This window comes from Rutidosis leptorrhynchoides, chromosome 4 (genome assembly GCF_046630445.1).
Source record: "Rutidosis leptorrhynchoides isolate AG116_Rl617_1_P2 chromosome 4, CSIRO_AGI_Rlap_v1, whole genome shotgun sequence".
In the NCBI taxonomy this organism is placed as follows: Eukaryota; Viridiplantae; Streptophyta; class Magnoliopsida; order Asterales; family Asteraceae; genus Rutidosis; species Rutidosis leptorrhynchoides.
Window position 1 is genome coordinate 415,079,489 of NC_092336.1, and position 19,948 is coordinate 415,099,436.

Consider the following 19,948-nt stretch of genomic DNA (forward strand, 5'->3'; position numbering starts at 1 on the left):
AAATGGTTAAGGAAATTTTCCCTCTACAATCTCTTTTTACAATAAATAAAGGAGAAACTAGTCTTCAATTTGAGTCATTTAAAAAATTATTTAATGATGATACTTTGAAAAATACTACGGAGCAAATTAATGCTTTAATACAACAACAAAATTTTTCTAATCTATATTCTATTATTTTAGGAGAACAATTATTTTCTTTAAATGATAGAGTTAAAAAATTACTAAATCATTTTCAAAAAGAGGACATACAAGAAATTAAAACTTGTACTACAATTCAAACTACTGTACAACCTCCTCCAGAAATTAATGATTTTAAAATAAAGAATACTGAAGCTTTAGAAAAAAATTTAGCTGAACAATTCAAAAATTTAAAATTAAATACTTTAGAAGAAGAATTTTCTGATAAAGAATATAAAGATTATATTAATGATGAAATAGATAAATTAGGAAATTCAAATAATACTTATTCTAATAAATTTTCCAGTAAACCTAATCAAAGGATGTATTATTATCCTAGACCAACTCCTCAAGATGTTTTATATGAGGAACAAGATTATATAATTAATAATAGTTATAGTGGAAAAAACATCTATGAATGGAACATAGATGGTTATTCTGAAAGGCAAATTTATAATTTAGCTCATAGAATGCTAATGTATAGCACTATTGCTAAAAATAATGGAAATAATGATAAAACTATTGCTAATATGATAATAGTAGGATTTACAGGACAATTAAAAGGATGGTGGGATAATTATTGAAAACCCGAAGACCATACTGTAATTCTTAATACTATTAAGACAGAAAATAATGAGGTTGTTACCCAAGCTGTCTATACTTTAGTTGTTAATATAATTGAGCATTTTACAGGAAGATGGTCTGATAATTCTGATACTATAAGAACACTTCTTAATAGATTAAGATGTCCGACTTTAACTTCGTTTCGATGGTATAAAGACACATTTTTATCCAGAGTTATGGAACTCTCAGATTCTAATAGTAATCATTGGAAATCAAAATTTATTGATGGTTTATCTAGTCTTTTTGCAGAAAGGGTTAGAAATTCTATAAGAGGAAATGAAGTCTCAATTAGATCTGAAAATTTTACTAATGGAAAATTAATTGGAGTTTGTGTCCAAGAAGGTTTAAATTTATGTAATGAAATGAAGTTAACTCACCAAATGAAGAAAAATAAATTAACAGAAAAAAAACAATTAGGTCATTTCTGTGAACAATTTGGGATGGATCCTCTTTCATCAAAATCAAAACCAATTTTTTCAAAAGAAAAAAGAGAATTTAGAAAGAAAAGAAAAGATTCTGAAAAAAGGAAAAATTATAAAAATAATAGAAAAATTGATAATCAATTCAAAAAGAAAGAAAAAATCTGTTTTAAATGTGGAAAACCAGGTCATTATGCAAATAAATGCAAAATGAAAAAGAAAATAAATAGTCTTAACATAAATGATGAATTAAAAGAAGGTTTATCAAGAATTTTACTACTTTCTGATAATACAGATTTAAAAAATGCTATAAGTGAATCAGATAATGATTCAATTGAAGAAAATATACAGTGTCTTGAAGATGAATCTTTAATGTCTGACACTGATTGTGATTGTAAAAATTCTATATCCTCTGATAATGAGATATATAAAATTCAAGCTCAATTTGAAAACCTCCAAATTAATGTTCTTAATAAGGATACTTATAGTTTAATTAAGGATATCAAAGATCCTGATGCAAAAATTAAACTAATAGAAAAATTATTAAATGAAGAAGCTTGTACTTCTGAACCAATGTATAATTTTCCTGACACTCAAAATTACAAAATGTCTGATGTTTTTGATTTATTAAAATAGAAAAATAAAAATAATTATCAAACAACAAAAGAAGATTTGATAATAGAAATTAATAATCTTAAAAAAGAAATTCAATTTATTAAAAAGAATAATATATCCCTAGAAACTAGAATAATAAATCTAGAAAAAGGAAAAGAAATTTCTAAAGAAGATTTTCCAGATTCTTCAGAGAATCAAGACTTTTTAAATGCCATGGAAATTATTACGTCACAAAAATGATTAATAAAAGTTAAGTTACTTGTGAAAGATAATTTTATAAATAATTTTGTTGCCCTTTTAGATAGTGGAGAAGATTTAAATTGTATACAAGAAGGATTAATTCCTACAAAATATTTTGAAAAAACAACACAGGGTTTAAGAACAGTGGATGAAAACTCTTTAAAAATAAGTTTCAAACTTTCAAATGCTAGAATTTGCGAAAACAAAGTTTGTATTAGTACTAATTTTCAGCTTGTTAAAAATATGACAAGTCAAATGATTCTAGGAACACCTTTTATAACAAAAATGTTTCCAATACAAAGAATTGATTCTACAGGTGTCACTGGAACTTATGAAGGGAAACCCATTAAATTTAAATTTATTACTACACCAAAGAGTAGAGTAATAAATGAAATTCAAGATTTATTGAACGCAAAAAATAATCAAATAAATTTTTTAAGACAAGAAATTCAAATTTACTCTATAGAAGAACAATTGAGCAATCCTAAATTACAGGATAAAATAAAAGTAATAACAAATAAATTTCATTTAAATATTTGTAATGATCATCCTAATGCCTTTTGGTATAGGAAGAAACATTCTGTAAATCTTCCTTATGAAGACGATTTTGATGAAGGAAAAATTCCTACAAAGGCAAGACCGTGTCAAATGAATTCTGAATACCTGCAATTATGCAAAAAATAAATTCAGTCCTTAATGGAGAAAAAATTAATAAGACCTTCTAAATCCCAATGGTCTTATACTACTTTTTATGTTAATAAACATGCTGAACAAGAGAGAGGTGTACCCAGGCTTGTTATTAATTATAAACCTCTTAATAAAGTATTAAAATGGATTAGATTCCAATTCCTAATAAAAAGGATTTATTGGATAGATTACACAATTCTAATATATTTTCTAAATTTGATTTAAAATCATGATATTGGCAGATTCAAATAGATGAATCGGATAGATATAAAACTACTTTTAATGTCCCATTTGGCCAATATAAATGGAATGTCATGCCTTTTGGTCTTAAAAATGCCCCCTCAGAATTTCAGAAAATTATGAATGATATATTTAATCCTTTTGGAGAATTTATAATTTTTTATATCGATGATATTTTAATATTTTCTAAAAATATAGAATTACATTTTAAACATTTAGAAATTTTTGAAAAATTAATTATTCAAAATGGTCTTGTAATTTCTAAACCAAAAATGATGTTATTTTAAACTAAAATTAGATTTCTTGGTCATAATATTGAAAAAGGGAATATAATTCCTATAAATAGAAGTATTGAATTTGCTTCTAAATTTCTTGATGAAATTACTGATAAAACTCAATTACAAAGGTTTTTGGGAAGTTTAAACTATATTTCTCCCTTTTATAAGAATTTAGCCCAGGATACTGCTATTTTATATGATAGGTTTAAAAAAGTTCCAACCCCTGGACAAATGAACATACTAAAATTGTACAGAAAATTAAAGAAAAGGTAAAAAATTTACCTTGTTTATCGTTAGCAAATCCTAATTGGCAAAAAATTATTGAAACTGATGCTTCCGATATAGGATATGGAGGTATATTAAAACAAATTAATCCAGAAAATAAATTTGAATATTTGGTAAGATTTCATTCTGGAAAATGAAATAATAGTCAAAAGAATTATGCTACAATTGCTAAAGAAATTTTGTCAATTGTCAAATGTGTTTTAAAATTTCAAGATGATTTATATAATCAGCAATTCATAATTAGAACTGATTGTCAATCTGCAAAATTTACGTTTACAAAAGATTTTAAACATGATGTTTCTAAGCAAATGTTTGCTAGATGGCAGGCTCATTTAGCCCCATTTGATTTCCAGATAATTTACAAGAAAGGGGAGGAAAATTCTCTTCCTGATTTCTTAACCAGAGAATTTTTAAAGGAATGATTCCTTGAGGATGAGGAAGAGGTGCAAACTCCTCTAATAGAGGAGGAAGAGGTAGAGGTAGAGGAAGAACCATAATTTTAAACGTCAGAGGTCAATTAATTGACGCAAGAATTATTCAAGGAGAAATTCAGGACTCCTCCCAATTTACTAATCAATTTCCTACATTACAGGGAAATGATGAATTATTCTCTCAATTTATGCAATTTAAGCAACAAAAACAAGGAGCAATTAAGACTCCATACAAGGATGCAATTATCCAAGAAGAAGATAATGAAACTTCTTCAGACAATTTTATAAAAAATTCTCATAAGGATACAATTTTAATTCTTGAATATCAAGATATTTTAAATTATCATTTTAATCTAAATGAGACACCTTGGGAATTAACGTCAAGGTATTTAGATACAAATTTCTATACGGCGCAGGCTTATAAGTCTCGAACCTATTTTGAAAAATTATTGATTGATACCTCTACATGTGAAATTAAACATACAACCAAAGAGGATCAGAATTCAAGTAGAAAATTTCATATTTATAGTAAAATTCATATTAAAAGGATTTTATCTATAGAAGATTGGGGAATATCTCCATTCAGGGAAAAACAATTTGTAAACCCTGAAAATAAACTTATAATTAGTTACAATTATTGAGATTATGTGGAAGCTCTTCACAAAGTATTTTTCTATCAAAATCCAAATTATAAACATTCTTGGTTTATTAAGGTAGCAACTTCGGTTTATAACCCTAGACTACCTAATTGGTTTTTTAAATGGTGAAAATCTTATGGTCCATCGATTCAAATTTTAATGGATCCTTTTGACAAATTCAATGTTGAATGGATAAATGTTTGTCCAAAATTATATGAGGAAAAGAGATCTCATGATGTTACTCAAATCATTCCCTCATTAATTTTTTTCATTGAATTTTCAATCCCATGGATTTAAAGATGGGAACCAGAAATTGAACATAATGATCAAGAAGTGCCACAATTGAAGAGAGCCTATTATACCAAATTCTGGGCAAATATGCTTAAAAAGGATAAAGAAACAGGTGAATTAGCTTCCAAAGACACAATTGAATATATTCAGAATACTTTGCTAAAATATAAAGAGCAGAGCACTTTGAAATCAAAGGAAAAGATGAAAGAATTGGCTCCAGTTAATCCAATGGACTTAATGGAGGCAAAATTAATTTCTCAAGGAGTACTTAATCCAACGAAGCAGCAAATTTTAAAGGAATATATGGAGCATGTTGAAAAAGATTTGATGCAATTCTCAAAGCCAAAATCAGACACATCAATGAAAGAAATGTTTGATGATGACAACAAATTCTCAGTTTTAGCAGGAGAATCTCAAGATCCTGAAGATGATTTACCAATTACTATTCCAGATATTTTTGCTGAATTAAAAAATCAAGTTTTCAGCAATTATTCAGAAGATTCCACTTCAATCATGGGTGAACAAGAACTCAAAAGTGAAAAAGGAAAAGCGATAAAATAATTCAAGATGCCATGTAAAGAGGGTCCCACAAGAAATTATGCCATGTGAAGAGGGCCCACAATAATTTATGTTTATCGGTTTAATAATTAAAGTTTGTCGAAAATAATTCATGTAATGAATCTCATATCTCTATGTAAGAGAGGCCAGAGTTCACTTGTAGAGGGATTGCAATTTTTCCAGTTTTTTTTTATTTTACTTTAAAAACCTTCTGTAATAATTTTGCAAGTTTAATATATTATGAATATTTGAAGAACATCCGTCCTATTGTAAGTTTCTTTTCCCTTTCTAATTATTTATTTATTTATCTATTTAAATTGATACTTGTTTGATCGCCTCCTACATGGAAGGCTAAATTCTTAAATGTTGGATAATACTGATCATATGACTACTGGATTCATGTAAAAAAAAAAAAGGTCTGGAAATTTTATAAAAAAGAGGTTGTAAGGACGATCAGCTACCTAGTCAAAGTTGAACTAGTCCCTTATATTCAGAGTATGTTTAAACTTTTGTCGTGATTAGCCCATTGTAAGTCTAGGTATGACGTCTAGGGCAAAAAGCTCATTGACTAACTAGTTTTACATACTAGGAGTATTTGACTACCAGATTATAATAATTCTTTGACCAAGATGATTGAAAATTTTTGCAAACTCATTCTTATATGATTTCTTTATACTAATATTAATATTATAGTAATATTATATAATTATTAAATAAATGAATCCGATTTAGTTAGATCCCGCTCCCTTTATATATCTTATTCGTGATTAGCCCATTGTAAGTCTAGGTATGACGTCTAGGGCAAAAAGTTCATTGACTAACTAGTTTTACATACTAGGAGTATTTGAATACCAGATTGTAATAATCCTTTGACCAAGATGATCGAAAATTTTTGCAAACTCTTTCTTATATGATTTCTTTATACTAATATTAATATTATAGTAATATTATATAATTATTAAATAAATGAATCCGGTTTAGTTAGATCTCGCTCCCTTTATATATCTTATTATGTATATATATCTTATTATGGTATCAGAGCCATGGATTTAGTCAGGAATATGATCTAGTGTTATCCAACAAAATTTTAAAAATGAATTTATTAAGTGCTTTCAAGCATAATAATAATAAAAATTGAATTAAAAATAATTTGGTTAAGGAATATGAAATTCTAAAAAATTTAGAATCGTTGAACAAGTGGACTATTCCAAAAATTCAACCAAAAATTTCATACTCCCTCCTTCCCTATATTATTGTCCACTATTCCATTTTGGGATGTCCCAAATTAATTGTCCACTTCCATAAATAGAAAGGAAAGAAGATATTTCATTGGTGGATCTGGAGAGAGAAGATATTTCATTGGTGGGGAAATAAAGTTAGTGGGATTTCCTAAAACTGTGTGTTTTTTGTCTGGTGACAATAAATATGGGACGGAGGGAGTATCAATTAGGTACTTTTGAGGAATTAGGTTTAATTCAAACTGTAAAAACCTCAGAAGAAACTTTGACATTAAATAATTAAGAAATAGTTATACAATTACTTAACCAAAATGATATTTTTAAATATAGTAAATAATTTGATGTGTGAAATCTAGTATATAAATTTATAATGGGAAATATCGGTTAAAAGGATTACTACACACTAACGGGCAGTGTACCCGATCGTGCAATAGTATTAAGTTGGTAAATCCAAGTTCGTTCCAAGGACAGTTTAGACGTGAAAATTAAGGTTGTAACTAATGAAATTAAACTAAGTTAATCTAGAAAATTGAATAACAAGATAATTTGTTTTGTTGGCTATTTAACGATTAGCCAAATCAAGAATGTTTCAATTAATAACAAGAAATAACAATATTTTTGGTGTTTTCAGTTTAAGCTTTAAGCAAACAAAAGAGTAAATTAAGATAGTTGTAAACCATTAGAGAAACGAATGCTTGTCTAGACCTTTTTCACCTAGTATTGGATGCATTTAAATTAAGCCCCAGTTATTATCTAACTTATGTGAATTATCTAATCGGTTCACCTGGAATTCCCCAGCGCAAACACTTCAACCAAGATTACACGACACGGAATTCCCCGTAGCCTAAGACCTCCTAATTGTGACTAAACAGCTCAACTGATATGAAGACTTAAATCACAATCACACCAACTCTCGTTGTGTGTAATTCACCCCTATCTCGTCTAGCCTTTTGAATTCAATTTACCCTCGTCTCCGAGTAGGCAAACAATCAATTAAGACAAACCAATTGTAAATTAATGCACTAAATTAATGAACTCTCGTCCTATCAAACAAGTACACAACCAATTGAATCGAAAAGTCTAGCTTCAATAAAAATGGTTCTTTCATTCAAACATCAAATCATCATAAATTGAAGAATAAACTGATAAATAGCATCCAATACATAGGTTTATTAATCTAGACAAGCATAAAAGAACTTAGCCAATAATCATGGCAACAATAAAAATCTAAGTAATAAATAAAAGAGAAAACATCTTTGGATAATTAAGAATCAACCTAACACGATGAATCTTGAAGATTAGTTGGATCGATCCTTGAAATCGTAATGATTGGAGCGTTATAAGAACCTTGGAATTCCCCAAAAGTTGCAGAAAATCGCACCTACAAGCTCCAAAAATCGGCTGCCAAAAGATAACCCTTGAAAATAAAATCTGCAACCTTTTATACCTGAAAAATAGCTGGGCGGCCGCTTTTGCGCGGTGCGCAAAAATCTGCGCGGCGCGCTTTTCACTAAACAAGACTGGTGCCCCGAAATCTTGAAATCCCTGATCTGGTTTTGCACTGTTTGCGCGGTGCGCACTTTCGTAGTCAGCAATTCTTCCTCCTATTGACTTAGAACTTGATAAAATCATAACCAAAATCATCCCTTATCATATGAACTGCTGTAAACGCTCAATAATACCATAAAACTCTTAATTTATCACTTCTCGGCTCTCAAATAATAATCTTCCAAAAACTCATGAATAATAGCTAAAAACCGTATCCGAAGGACCAAAAATGAAGGATATTGCCCTGATAAATATATGAAAGATGGGCAATATCAAATCACCTCACACTAGAGTCTTGCTTGTCCTCAAGCAAAGTCGACTCGAAAATAATCTTCAACTCAATAATAACGTCATCATAAGCGTGAGAAGAACCAACGAACATGAACCAAAAAGACAACTAGCGTGGGCACGGTTTAACAAAATCATAACAACAACGTGACTTCCACTTGTAATCCCAAAATCTCCAAAAAATCCCCAAATAAAGCAATCGGCACAATAATGATAACTTGAACAAGTGTACCAAATATATAATCCAAATAAATGTAGAGGATCTCGAACCTGATAATGTCTTCAAATATGTGAAACAAGGGATACAAATGGAAGTCATGAGCCGAGAAGGTGAAACCAACGAACCAAAGAACCGTACGGGCTACCCCGCGATTGGTCAAGCCAATGCCTCCCACAGTACCTAACATCGCGAGATGTCGGTAGAAAATAATGTGCTTAGGAGGATACACATTACGTCCGGATATCATCGATGGTTATGAGGTAACCGTCTAATCCGTTAAGTCAACCATAAAGATTGAGGTTCATCAGGCTTAAAAGCTGATATCTTACCTTTTCGGAGGTTATCCACTGGGAATCTGATCAATCACTGACATTTTGTGTATCATGGTGCGCTTCCCATTAAGCTAGCAAATCTCCCTCATTGAGAAAAGCTTCGACTACCAGTTTCCCTGTTTGATGTTGAGGCCTGGTAGATTTCCAGTCGATTTTAGCAATGACTTTTCAAGATTTTTCGTCACCCTACAACTGGTCTGGACTACAACTTCTGAAATAAATCAGCAAGTGTGTCGTTCGGGAGACTTGACTCCCTTTAGGATGGAATGGATACATCCTGTATGGTCATAAAAGGTGGTCGAGCGCATACATTGTCCTTGTTAGGAGAAACAATGAAGACCGCCCTATAAAGTTTTCGATCTAGCGTATGGCCCGGCTTCGACCACACGATCCAATCACCGTTCATACGGTTGACACCCGTTTTTGTACAAGTGACCTACGTATGAACTGAATGTTCATGTAGGATTTCACATTCAAAATAATGAACGTGTTTTGAAAGTTCAAGACTTTCTCCTCTAACAGTACCTCATCGTGATATGATGGATAATGAAATGGCACGCTTAAGAGGTATACGTACCAAGTAAGACAATCGGAAGACTTTACTTCCTTAATGAGTGGATCTGAGTCACTCGGAAGTGCCAATCTGTTTCACTTGACACCGGTTTTGTAAAATCCCGAAAACCTTCGGGTTCCATAGCTTTTGGCTATGGTTTGTGTTGTCTAAGCAAACACAAGCACGTAGCTATTGCTCCTGAAAAGGACAGCACTGGTGAAGCTCAAGGCTCCTCTTCCCACAGTATCACATCATTAAATGATGCAATAATAAAATGATATAGTTTCGGAAGTATGCTATACCAAGTAACCAAAAGTTTTTGATCTGGCACGTGATTCGGTCACAATCACGCTATGCAATCACCGCTCTCTCACGGTTTACACCCGTTTTGGTACAGGTGACCTACTATTTAGTTCCCCGAACTAGTAGGATTTCATGTTCAATGGTAATGAACATGTGGAACCACTTTGGCTTCTTTAAACATAATGAAATAAATACCAAGCCAACTCTTAAACAAAGGTTTTGGTCGAATTTTTAACTACTTTTATATATATTTTTTTTCTTTTTAACTAACTAATTTTTTCATTTTTTTTTATTTTCCCCTAAATTTTTCAAAATTTTTTTTACGACCAAAACCCCGTGAAACGTTAAGTCTTTTAAATGTCAAAACCAAAATAATGATGATTCTATTAATAACCAACCCGAGAGATTTTACATCCCCCACCCCACACTTGAGATCAAGTAATGTCCCCATCACTTGAGATCAAAAATGGATTAAAATCAAAAGGGTAAGAAAAATAAAAACTTATCGAGCTTAACCACAGATCGTGGAATGACAGTGACAGATGGCGCTGAACTGACTGCCAGCATAAGAACATCGTCCATTCTCGATCCTCACACCAATATCATCACTCAGCTAGTTTTGCTGAACTTAATGCCAGACTTGAAAAACCGTTTCACCAACAACCTATGAAAAACAAAAACACACCAAATACATAAATGGGCAAGGTGGTACCACCCGGTACCGAAACGCCTTGCCCCTAATAGGTCTCAAAGTACATCATACGAAAAATAAAAATAGTCAAGTACAACCAAATCGAAAAGAAAATAGTGTAAAACCAATACAACAAGATCTACGGGCACGCAGGCCCTCATCACTGAAACCTGTCATACGGCCAGCTGCCGTACGGGTACTGCTGCTCATATCTGCGCTGGGCATCCTGTAATCTCTCCCTCTCATCATAAATCGGGGCCTCAACTCGAGACCTAACCTCACTCCGATAGTAGACTGGTTGCTGAGCGATGGTACCAAAATAATTCTCTGGATCGTGGTAGTAGAGGCGATCGTTGTGGCGTTGCCAGTCATTACCGTGTGCTATCCACCGCTGATCGTGGACCGACTCATTCATCCTATCCTCTATGCGTTGCTGACTTTGCCACATTCGATCAATATGCACACTAACGTCGGTATTATGTCGCTCAATCGCTGAATGATGCCTATGCACCTCATCCTGAAACTCGATGTTATCTGAACGATCAATACCATACTGAACCACATGGTTCTCCAACTGTCCTGAAAGATCACCATAATCCAACCGTATTTGACTCACACCGCCAACCAAACTATCCCAACTTTGCTGACTTGGGTGCCAAGAACCCGCAACATATGCACCTGCCGACGAACCCGCACTCGGGCCCGGCACTGAACCCCCTGCAGCCCCAGCTGCACTTGTACCTGCTGCACTAGTACCCACGGGCTCCCGATACAAAACCAAATGATTATTAAAACCCGGCATCAAAATCTTCCCATTCGTGTAGAACAACGACCCAAAAACAGGCATACTCTGATCCGTAGGAACCAACAAACTCAAATCAACATTCAAAGCTCTTGCGAACTTCGTAATGTAATGACACCCAAGAAGCTTCTTACCACTCGCTGTCTCATTTGCACACTTACTCAAATAGGAACCGATAGAACCAACTATATCGGTATGTTTTCCTCGCTTAATTTGATCCATGAACCAAAGATCCTTTTTATTCGGCTTCTCGTTACCATTCACCCGAGCGTTAAAAGTAGTTGCAATCAACCTTTGTAACAACCTATCAAACGGAAGCTTGATTCTTTCATATCCGACTCGTCCCGCATTGAATTGTTCACCCCCGGTTATACTTCCCCAAAACGCATTATCATCAAATGGTTCTTGCTTGTAGTACTCGGTTATTGCCAAATAATTTTTAAGTCGTATATCATTTAACTCCGGATATAAATCCAAAGCTTTTGCCACTTGAGCTCGACTTAACGAGTGATTTTTACCTCCAAGACGAAACTGCATATAAGTACTGGCAAGTGGGTTTCGTGTACCCGAAACCGCTAACGAAGAAAAGAATTCTTTAACCAAAACCGGATAAATATCGTCATAAAGCGAAAACACTCTCTCCCATGGGCGGAGAATCGTGTTGTTGTAGGACACCATCAATAACTGCTCAAATTCCCTACGACATTCGGCTTGCTCAAGGAAGCTCCACTCAAAATACTAAGTCAACCCAATAACTCTTCTATCAACCCTTGAAAACTCGGTTGGATACTCATTCCTAACAAACTCGATCCAATCCCTTGGATCCTCTTGTTGTGGTATTTCTGAGGTACTTGGACCCATTCTAGAACGCTTAGGTTGTCCCTGCATTCATAATTTTAAACCACAAAACAACCACAAAAACTCAAAAGTTAGCGTTAGCTAAATAAAATCTCGCAAACATCCCCTTATTTAATATTGCATCTTTTCCAATTAAACAACATATAAGAGTATGTTTTCCAATTAGCACTAACTTTCATTTCAAACAAAACCAACTAATCCCACAAAATCAATAACAACTCATATGACATGGAAAGCTAGCATAAAGATTAACAATGAATTTCACTTTTCCAAATTAACTAGACTTAACCATTCATAAACATAATACTTAACCAACGCAAAAACATCTCTGAAAACAACTTTAACACATGAACAACTCTTAACATACTCCAACAAACTCAAAACTATCAATTTATTAAGCAAATTCAACTCACAACATCCAAAATCAAGAAACTTTATACTTGACCCGCCCAAATTACCCCACACTACCATGAATTACTTCCAATAAAACAATTAATCACCTCACACACAAAAACCCCAAAATTAAAGATCAAAATTCGGATTTAATCTTAACACAAACCCTAGCAACAATGATATGCACTAATCATATGTAAACAACTCACAAATTAAGCATACTAGGCATTATCAACACTAATCATGTGAACAATTAATCATTAAGCAATTTAGGGTTAACTCCACACTTGAATTTCAATTAATCATCAATTTAAAGCATAACAAACACAATTAAAGATGAAATTAAGTGTAAAAGAAAGAGAAACGGACCTAGGAGGCATGATTCACAAGTTGTTTGAGATAAAATCACAAGAAACTTTTGAAAAATTTGAAGAACCCTATTTGTAGATCTATTTGTTTATGTTTGTTTGTGTTAGAATAGGTGAAAGTGGGATAAAATTGGGATATAAACCCCTAAAATACGACCTACCCGTTGGAAATTCGGGTTATAAAATTTGGATTCGGGTTATTTAAAACAGCGAATACAGCATTTTGCCCATAAGCGCGGTGCGCAGAAATTGCGCGGCGCGCGTTTACCCTTTGAAATACCGCGCAGTGCGCAACAGCTTGCGTGGTGCGCATTTAGTGAAAATTCCCATCAGAAATTGACCCAAATCGATCAACTATATTATGCGCGGTGCGCGTTATTTGCGCGGCGCGCAGATCCCTGGACTCGAATTTTTCACCAGTTTTTCAAATAAAAACACATTTTACTCATTTTACTCCATCCTCCATGAGCCAAAACATTACCGTAGATCATTTTGTACCTCTTTCAAACATGAAAACGCAAACTACAAAAATAATATACAAAATTTACAACAACAATTTTACCAAAATTTATCACGCATCGTTCGAGGTAAAGATGAGTTTGATCTCATCATCCACCTCTTGCGGTCCATCGACATAGTGTTTCAATCGATGACCGTTAACCTTGAACTCTTCTCCCTTCGAATTTACCAAATCAACCGCTCCATGAGAATAAACCTTTCGAACAACAAAAGGTCCCGACCATTTTGATTTCAACTTTCCGGGAAACAACTTAAACCTCGAATTGAAAAGAAGCACACGATCCCCTTCCTTAAATTCCTTAGGATCTTTCAAACGACTATCGTGCCACTTCTTTGATCTTTCCTTACTAATCAACGAGTTCTCATACGCATCGAGCCTTAGCTCTTCTAACTCATTCAATTGACTCAACCGAAGGCGACCCGCCTCCTTAAGATCAAGATTGCTCGTCTTTAGAGCCCAAAAAGCTTTGTGTTCAATCTCCACCGGGAGATGACACGCTTTACCATAAAGTAACCTAAAAGGAGTGGTTCCGGTTGGCGTTTTGTAAGCCGTTCTAAACGCCCACAAGGCATCATCGAGCTTAAACGACCACTCCTTAGGATTAGAACCAATAGTTTTCTCAAGAATTCTCTTCAAAGCTCGGTTGGTGTTTTCGACTTGCCCGTTCGTTTGAGGATGGTAAGATGTCGAAACTCTATGGGTTACCCCATATCGCTTCAACACCTTTTCAAGTTGGGCGTTACAAAAGTGAGTTCCCCGATCACTAATTAAAGCTTTCGGGGCACCAAACCGAGAAAAGAGTTGCTTTAAGAACGACACTACAACCCTTGCATCATTAGTGGGCAAAGCTTGTGCTTCAACCCATTTTGACACATAATCGATAGCGATAAGAATGTAGAGTTTATTATTCGATTTCGGGAACGGGCCCATGAAATCAATCCCCCAAATATCAAAGACCTCACAAACTTGGATGACATTTTGAGGCATCTCATCTCGTTGGGTGATTTGGCCCGCCCGTTGACAAGCATCACACGATTGACAAATCCGGTGGGCATCCTTGAAGATAGTAGGCCAATAGAAACCGGCCTCAAAGACTTTTCGCCCCGTAACTTGGGGACCATAATGCCCACCTGTCGGACCAGAATGACATTGGACAAGAATGCGTTCGCACTCTTCTCCCGAAACACACCGGCGGATCATTCCATCGGAACACCGCCTAAAGAGATAAGGGTCCTCCCAAAAATAATACTTAAGGTCACTAAAGAACTTCTTACGTTTATGATGTGACCAACCCTTCTCTAAGAATCCACCAACCAAGTAATTCGCAAAATCAACGAACCAAGGGTCTTGACACGCTTCCACCTTCATGAGATATTCGTCGGGAAAATCATCATGAATAGTAGTCTCATCGAGAACCTCACGGGAGGGGTTCTCAAGACGTGAAAGGTGATCGGCCGCTAAGTTCTCGGCACCCTTTTTGTCCCGGATCTCAACATCGAATTCTTGTAAAAGCAAGATCCATCTAAGAAGTCGAGGTTTTGCATCCGGTTTAGCAAAAAGGTACTTTAAAGCAGAATGGTCCGTAAAAACAATAGTCTTAGACAAGACTAAGTAGGACCGGAACTTATCAAACGAAAAGACCACCGCAAGGAGCTCTTTTTCAGTAGTAGTATAATTTAATTATGCTCCTTGCAAGGTCTTGCTTGCATAGTAGATGGGTCGGAAATGCTTCTCGACCCTTTGACCCAAAACTGAGCCAACAGCGAAATCAGATGCATCGCACATAAGCTCGAATGGAAGAGACCAATTCGGAGCAATTATGATTGGTGCATTGATGAGTTTCTCCTTCAAAAGCTCGAATGCCTTTTGGCACTCGTCGGAGAAGTTCCACGGGGTGTCCTTTTCAAGGAGTTTATTCATCGGATTAGCAATCTTAGAGAAGTCTTTAATGAATCGCCGGTAGAAACCGGCATGCCCGAGGAAACTCCTAACACCCTTAACATCGGTGGGAGGTGGAAGGTTCTTAATAGCGGTCACCTTTGCGGGATCCACCTCTATACCGTTTTTAGAAATCTTGTGCCCGAGAACTATGCCCCCTTGAACCATGAAATGGCACTTCTCCCAGTTGAGCACAAGATTAGATTTTTCGCACCTGACCAACATCCGTTCTAAATTAAGAAGGCATGAATCGAAAGTGTCACCGAAGACCGAGAAGTCATCCATGAACACCTCCATGCAATCTTCTATCATGTCATGGAATATGGCCATCATGCACCTTTGAAAAGTGGCCGGAGCATTGCAAAGGCCAAAGGGCATGCGTCGATAAGAAAACGTGCCATACGGGCACGTGAAAGTAGTTTTCTCTTGATCCTCGGGCGAGATAGGAATTTGAAAATAGCCCGAGAAACTATCGAGAAAGCAATAGAAGCTGTTTCCCGCCAACCTCTCTAGCATTTGATCCATGAAAGGTAACGGGAAGTGGTCTTTGCGTGTGGCGTCGTTCAACTTACGGTAGTCGATACAAACACGCCACCCCGTGACAGTCCCCGGCAGCGGCGCCAAAAACTTGATGTGTGAAATCTAGTATATAAATTTATAATGGGAAATACCGGTTAAAAGGATTACTACACACTAACGGGCAGTGTACCCGATCGTGCAATAGTATTAAGTTGGTAAATCCAAGTTCGTTCCAAGGACAGTTTAGACGTGAAAATTAAGGTTGTAACTAATGAAATTAAACTAAGTTAATCTAGAAAATTGAATAACAAGATAATTTGTTTTGTTGGCTATTTAACGATTAGCCAAATCAAGAATGTTTCAATTAATAACAAGAAATAACAATATTTTTGGTGTTTTCAGTTTAAGCTTTAAGCAAACAAAAGAGTAAATTAAGATAGTTGTAAACAATTAGAGAAACGAATGCTTGTCTAGACCTTTTTCACCTAGTATTGGATGCATTTAAATTAAGCCCCAGTTATTATCTAACTTATGTGAATTATCTAATCGGTTCACCTGGAATTCCCCAGCGCAAACACTTCAACCAAGATTACACGACACGGAATTCCCCGTAGCCTAAGACCTCCTAATTGTGACTAAACAGCTCAACTGATATGAAGACTTAAATCACAATCACACCAACTCTCGTTGTGTGTAATTCACCCCTATCTCGTCTAGCCTTTTGAATTCAATTTACCCTCGTCTCCGAGTAGGCAAACAATCAATTAAGACAAACCAATTGTAAATTAATGCACTAAATTAATGAACTCTCGTCCTATCAAACAAGTACACAACCAATTGAATCGAAAAGTCTAGCTTCAATAAAAATGGTTCTTTCATTCAAACATCAAATCATCATAAATTGAAGAATAAACTGATAAATAGCATCCAATACATAGGTTTATTAATCTAGACAAGCATAAAAGAACTTAGCCAATAATCATGGCAACAATAAAAATCAAAGTAATAAATAAAAGAGAAAACATCTTTGGATAATTAAGAATCAACCTAACACGATGAATCTTGAAGATTAGTTGGATCGATCCTTGAAATCGTAATGATTGGAGCGTTATAAGAACCTTGGAATTCCCCAAAAGTTGCAGAAAATCGCACCTACAAGCTCCAAAAATCGGCTGCCAAAAGATAACCCTTGAAAATAAAATCTGCAACCTTTTATACCTGAAAAATAGCTGGGCGGCCGCTTTTGCGCGGTGCGCAAAAATCTGCGCGGTGCGCAAAAATCTGCGCGGCGCGCTTTTCACTAAACAAGACTGGTGCCCCGAAATCTTGAAATCCTTGATCTGGTTTTGCACTGTTTGCGCGGTGCGCAACCATCTGCGCGGTGCGCACTTTCGTAGTCAGCAATTCTTCCTCCTATTGACTTAGAACTTGATAAAATCATAACCAAAGTCATCCCTTATCATATGAACTGCTGTAAACGCTCAATAATACCATAAAACTCTTAATTTATCACTTCTCGGCTCTCAAATAATAATCTTCCAAAAACTCATGAATAATAGCTAAAAACCGTATCCGAAGGACCAAAAATGAAGGATATTGCCCTGATAAATATATGAAAGATGGGCAATATCATAATTCAATTATTTACATATAGGATTAGTGCAAATTGAATTCAAACCTTTAACTTTACAAGGTCTACTAGAAAGTTTTATGGCTGTTTTAAGAGATGGTTGTAACAACCCAACCCGTTATCCATCCAAAAACGTGCTAAAAAGAAAAAAATTCTGAGACAGTTCATCTGGATGGCGTCTAACTATCTGGACGGCGTCCAGCTCTGAAGGACTAGATGGCGTCCAAATACACTTGTAGTGACCCGTCCTAATTCATCCGGACGAAGTCTTCAACAGTTGGTCCCATTGCGAGGTTCTGACCTCTATATGCCATGAACGACTCCATGTAATATGAACAAATGCACAACGGAAGATTTCTTTCGTACCTGAGAATAAACATACTTTAAAGTGTCAACCAAAAGGTTGGTGAGTTCATAAGTTTATCATAAAACAATAAAATTCATCATTTTGATAGACTACAAGATTTAAATGCTGCATGGTACAAATGGGCCCGAATCCTATACCCACCTGTAATGTACATGCTATATCTTTTAAATACAGTACATCTTTCTCGTGTACGAAAGCATTTTCATAAATCATAGTAACCGTACACATATCTTGTGCACAAAAATAACATACACATAACCTGTGTATAAAATCATTTTCTCGATATATAACATTCACATCAACTGGTGGCAATTATCATGTCCACATAATTCAATGGTGGCAATTATCATGTCCACATAATTCAATGGTGGCAATTATCATGTCCACATAATTCAATAATAATCCGTAGAACTTCTGTCTGCATAATAATTCATTCGAGGAATGTTTTGCTTGTGTCTATCTCGTCAAATATTTATAAAAGCATTTCATGTATTCACAATTCAAAATATATTTCAAAGGCATTTAATAAAGCAATTGTAAAAACAGCGCATGTATTCTCAGTCCCAAAAATTTAAAGAGTAAAAGGGAGCAAATGAACTCACTATATGATATTTTGTAGTAAAAATATTCATACGACGAAACTGAATAATGCAGGGTTAGCCTCGGATTCACGAACCTATATCAAGTATATATATTAACACATATAATGGTAATCGAGCAACTTTATATATTCTTATTAATTGTTATTTTAGTAAAATATATGTTTCATTAATAACTTAATTATCTATATTTATTTTATATACTTTAAATAAATAATTATTAAAATATTAATATAGTTGCTATGTAATAACTACGTTTTTATATAAATCTTTTGTTTGTAAAAAAAAAATTTATAATTATAATAATACTAAGATAATAATATTAATAATAATAATTATATTTAGTACTGGTATTGAAATTAATAATTTTGTTAATAGCGTTAGTCATTATTTGTATTAATAATAATAATGTTAATAATAATAAAAATAATACTTGACTAAATTTTATGATTATAACTTGTAACATTCCTTTTTATCATGTCTATATATTAATAACATCATTCTTAATACTTAATGTCATAATTATGTCATTAATCGTAATCATAGCCATATTACTTTCATCTTTAATATTTCTTAATTTATATTTTCTTTTATATCCTAATAATAATAATAATAATAATAATAATAATAATAATAATAATAATAATAATAACAATAATAATAATAATAATAATAATAATAATAATAATAATAATAATAATAATAATAATAATATCAATGAAAATACTACCTCAATAGAATATGCTCCCAAAAAAAAGAACGCCCTTGCCAGGACTCGAACCCAAGACCTCTCGATAATTAAACACGCCTCAAACCAACGGACCAACCTTGCTTTTCTGATTAAGAACACCACTTAATTTTATTTAACCTGGTTTTTACTATTTCCCTTTCTCCTTCTTACATAAGTGGATCGACCAGATTTTTATCAAACATCTATCATAATCTTAATCTAATCATCATTCATAATCGGTTTAATCATCGTCATTTTCGATCATAATCACTATCATTTCATCTCATCGTATACGTCATTTGATATCACCATGTACCATCATCATTAATCATGATCACCATTCGATTGACCTCTAAATCATCATCATACATATCGTTGTTTAAGAGAAATAGAACAATAACAAAAAAGAAACCGTAGTCATAGCTGCAATCCAACTACATCGTAATAGTTTTAAGGGGTTTTGAGATGGTTTTTCGATAAAGGCCCAACAGACTATAAAACCTTACGCCCAATTAGATAATGAAATAAGGTAGCCCAATAAGGAGAACTGAAATTACCAGGCCAAAAG